General features: G+C 36.0%; 1 pseudogene; it reads right to left on the bottom strand.

The window, feature by feature from the left end:
• Positions 1-4,643: 4,643 nt before the first annotated feature.
• Positions 4,644-4,762, bottom strand: LOC118607518 (annotated as a pseudogene).
• Positions 4,763-4,975: the final 213 nt, after the last annotated feature.

Raw genomic sequence — 4,975 nt, 5'->3', positions numbered from 1 at the left:
CGCTCGCCCGGCGCCGAACCTCCACGTCGAGCGCACCGCCGCGTCCTCAGCCACGTGGGCGCGCGGCGCGGCCCCGAGCGGGACGGCGGGCGAGGCCGGGCTCCCCGCGCCAGCGCGACGCGCGCCTCTGCACCTGCCGGAGCTCGCCCGGCGCGTGTGCCGGGAGGCTAGCTGTCCATCGCCCAGGACCGTGAGTAAAATACATGGTAAGGGAAAGATGGAGCCGAGCCGAAGTTCCGCGGTGGAGTTGGACCCTGAAATGCAGGCTTTCAGTACTATGAAATGAGGAGGGCACAGCACGCCAGGGGAACTGCTGGGGACAAGGTGTGGCAGTGGGAAGGTAAGAGAGCATGGCCTTGTGGGTCTGGAAGGCTGCTACTGGGGACGACCTATTCTTGTGGCTTTCCTCAGATGGGCCCTGCCTTCCTCTAACCTCACCGAAACGTGTTGGGGTCATTTGATTACCTTGGTGAAATGATCTTGGCATTATTTACTAAGTCAGTGTGTGTACTACCTCATTTACTATGGTAAACATAGTCAATAGCTTTAGAAAGCAAAAATAATTTTATTCACTTAAAACTTTATTATAGCAAATCTTGAAATGATACTTTAAGTCTTTAAATTTTCTCATAAATTGTTTTCAGCATTGTTTTACTATTCTAGTTCCTATGTGTTTCGATATAAATTTTAGAATCAACTATCAAGTTTCATTTTATGCTGGGATTTTTATTGAGATTGAATTTATAGATCAATTTGGGGGAAAACTGACATGTTAATAATATTGAGTTTTGGAATTCACAAACATGGTATATCCATAGATCTTTCTCTTATTTGAATTTTTAGCATGCAGATCTTGCATATATTTTGTTAGACATGTATCTCAGCATGTCATCCTTTTTGGTACTATTGTAAATGATATTGTTTTAATTTTAATTTCCACTTGTTTGGCACTACTCTATGGAAATGCGCTTGACTTTTGGGTCTTGTATTCTGTGACCTTGTTAAAAGTCATTTATTAGTTCAAGTAGCTTTACTTTGGATTCTCTTTGGAATTTCAGAAAAAGTAATCGTGTTGACTGAGAATAGTTTATTCCTGTCAGCTCTGTATATCTTTATTTTCTTGCTTAATGTACTGACTTGGAACTCCAGGATGACCAATATGCTTTTTATTCACTGGTCTTGTTTCACAAATTAATTTTTGAAACCCCTTAAATAGTAAACCTCTGGATGGATTTCATGGGTCTGTGATTCTTTGAAAAACATAAGCAACATTGTGTATTAATATATATATATCTATATTTCCTTACAGGAAGCGAGTTCATGGCTAATTCAGACTGTCAAAGGGATTTATGTCGTCAAAAGAGTTAAAGAACTAAATTTTAAATAAAAGCCTAGGTATATATAAAGACTCCTAATGATATTTTTCACATATATAGCAATGAAAGTTATTAAGAACAGCAATGTTTTTTACCTTGCCCTCTCCCAGTCCATAGAAAGAATAAACAGTTCTCAGCAGTTTTGAACCCTATCACTTCTGTGTTAAGGACAAATTTAAATGTTGGTAGGGATTGGTGGTAGGACATGCTTAGAATGCATACAAAGATGAAGTAAGGCCAAATCCCTATTTCAAAGCCCACAAAAATAAAAATATACCAAAAAGGGCATAAGGAAAAAAAAAAAAAACACTGGTTATGCATACACTAAAGCTTATTATCTTAAGGCACTCTTGAGAAACAGAATAATTCATATTAAGCTTCATTTACAGAATTATAAAATGATTGAAAATTGGGCACATTTATCTCCCTAAGTTTGTTTTAAATTGGCCTATTTAAAAAGTTAACAAGTAGGTTCGAATAAACCCAGAGACAAATAACAAATGAGGTTATTTTTAAAACTATAAAATGTTAAAGCATTTCAAACTATAAAATGTTAAAGCATTGCCTCTAGTTTTATGTGCAAACCTAGGACTAAAATTAGTGAGTATATTAATATTTATAAAATTCCCAAAAGGTGTCTAGCTCTGTATTAGATTCCATTATCTCCCATCTGTTTAAGGAAAATCTCATATATTTTATAAGTCAATATTAGTATTAACATAATTAGCAATCACTTGATTACCATAATAAAAAGACAACAGTCTTCTCAAAACAGTCATTTATACTACTAAAAATAATAATAAACACATATATGGTGCTTAGTATGTGCCAAGCACAATTTATTTAATCCTTACAATAGCCCAATGAAGTAATTATCCTCATTACATATGATTTGTAGTACTGGATAGCGCCTTTCTTTGTGATATTATTCTAGTCCAAGTAATTATTTTTAATTAAATCTATTGGAGTGACATTGATTAATAAAATTATATAAGTTTCAAGTGTACCATTCAATAATATGTCATCTGTATATTGCATGTGTGTTTACCACTCAAAGTTAAATTTCTCTGTCACCATATATTTGACTCCCTTTACCTTTATTACCTCCCTGCCGCCCCACTTCTCTCTGGTAACCATTAAACTGTTGTCTGTGTCTATGAGTCTTGTTTGTCTTGCTTGTTTGTTGCTTTCAGTTTTATATCTTACGTATGAGTGCAATTATGTGGTTCTCAACTTTTTCTCACTTGTTTTGCTTAGCATGATAATCGCGAGATCTACCCGTGTTGTCACAAATGACAGTATTTCATCTTTTCTTATGACTAATATGCCATCGTATATATGGACCACGTCTTCTTTATACAGTCATCTATCGAAGGCCACTTTGGTTGTTTCCATGTTTTGGCCATTGTGAATAATGCTGCATCGAACATGGAGGTGCATAGATCTTAACAAATAAATGTTTTCAAATTTTGGGGATAAAGGGGATTGCTGAGTCATATGATAATTCTAGTCTTAATTTTTTGAGGAACCCCCATACGGTTTTCCATAGTGGCTGTACAAATTTACATTCCCACCAGCAGTGTATGAGGGTTCCTTTTTCCCCACAGCCTAAGACTTGTTATTACTTGTCTTGTTGAAGATAGCCAATCTAGCAGGTGTGAGGTGAGATCACATTGTGGTTTTGCTTTGCATTTCTCTAATAGCTAGTGAAGTTGAGCATCTTTTCACATCACATGTCTGTTGGTCATTTGTATGTCCTATTGGGAAAAGAATACCTCTTCAATAAATGGTGCTGGGAAAATTGGAAAGTCACATGCAAAACAATGAAACTAGACTGCTGTCATCATATACCTAAATTAACTCAAAATGGTATCAACACCTAAATATAAGACCTGAAACAATAAATTGTATGGAAGAAACATAGGTATTAAACTCATGGGTCTTAGATTTAGAGAGGATTTTATGAATTGACCTCAAAGGCAAGGGAAGTAAGAGCAAAAATAAATGACCATCAAACCAAAAAGCTTCTGCACAGCAAATCAAGACAAAGAGGCAACCAACTGAATGGAAGATATTTGCAAATAAAATCTCTGATAAAGGGGTAATATCCAAAATATACAAAGAACTCATACAATTAAACAAGAAAACAATCCAATTAAAAAATAGGCAGAGGACCTGACCAAGTAATCTTTCTTCTTTACCTCCATACCCATTCTTGAAGGCTCTGCATCCTTTATCATTCATTATTTTCTGATATTTTGTAGAAGATAATCTTTCTCTTCAGTTCTTTCATTGTGTTACAATCTCCGTGTTACAATCTCTGACAGGGTACTTGTTGCAATCTATCCTAAAGTGTCCTTTTGTGTATATCACCTTTGTATACTACTTTAAGATCATCTAGAGGTCAAGAACTTATCTTGGGAGGTCTTCCCTAGCAGTGATTTGCATGGAGTCTTGCATATACATAATAGGCAATCTGTTTATTAAAATGAGTTTACTAAATGTCGTTTGCATACAATATGTCTTCCAGGAATTTACTTGATAAACTTGCTCATGTGCAAAACCATATAACCATTAGGCAGCACAACTCAATAGGTAAGAGTCTGCTAGGATGAAATCCTGACTCTGATATTTTCTAGCCATGATCTTGGGTAAGTTACTTAACCTTTCTGTGTCTTGATTCTGTCACCTGTAATGGAAATAATAATACCTACCTCAGATGGTAGTCATGTGGATTAAGAAAATTTTGAAATGTGTTTAAGAGTACCTAGCACATAGTAATATATGTATTATTATTTCTTACATCATTGTAATAGTGAAAAGCTGGAAACAACCTAAATATCTATCAACAGGGGATTGTTTAAATCAACCTTAGCACATCCTTAATAGAATTCTATGCAAACATTAAAAAGATTAGGGGTCCAAGTAACATGTACAAATGACTAATAGGTATTTGAAAAGAGGCTCAACGTCATTAGTCATTAGGGAAATGTAAATCAAGACCATACAGCCACAGGACGGCTATTATGAACAGTAGCCAAGTGTTAGCAAGAATGTGTATATTTGAAAAAAGCCTCAACATCATTAGTCATTAGGGAAATTAAATCAAAACCAAAATGAAATGTGACTGTACATCCACAGGATGGCTATTATAAACAGTAGTAAGTGTTGGCAAGAATATTTTTTTAAGGCGAGGCAACTCTTGGTTGACCTCACAGATTGCAAGGACCTTGTCAGCTTACAATCTCTTTTTATTTTTATTTCTTACACCTACAACACCTGGACTTCCTAGGTGGTCTCCCATCCAAGTACTAACCAGGACCAACCCTGCTTAGCTTCTGAGATCAGACAGGATCCAGCTTGTTCAGGGTAGCACAGCTGTAGACTAGAATGTGGAAAAATTAGATCCCTAATACATGGATGCTGGGAATGTAATGCAACAACTTTAGAAAACAGTTTGGTATTCAGAAGTTAAACTCAGCAATTTCCCTCCTATGTATCTACCTGAGAATTGAAAACATACATCCGTATAAAAACTGTACACAAGTATTCACAATTAATAATACCAAAAAAGGATACAATCCAATTGTGCAACTGAT

The sequence above is a fragment of the Rousettus aegyptiacus genome, unplaced genomic scaffold (assembly GCF_014176215.1).
Source record: "Rousettus aegyptiacus isolate mRouAeg1 unplaced genomic scaffold, mRouAeg1.p scaffold_m13_p_8, whole genome shotgun sequence".
Lineage (NCBI taxonomy): Eukaryota > Metazoa > Chordata > Mammalia > Chiroptera > Pteropodidae > Rousettus > Rousettus aegyptiacus.
Note: the sequence above shows the minus strand (reverse complement) of the source record. Positions and strands in the feature narration are given on the sequence as shown.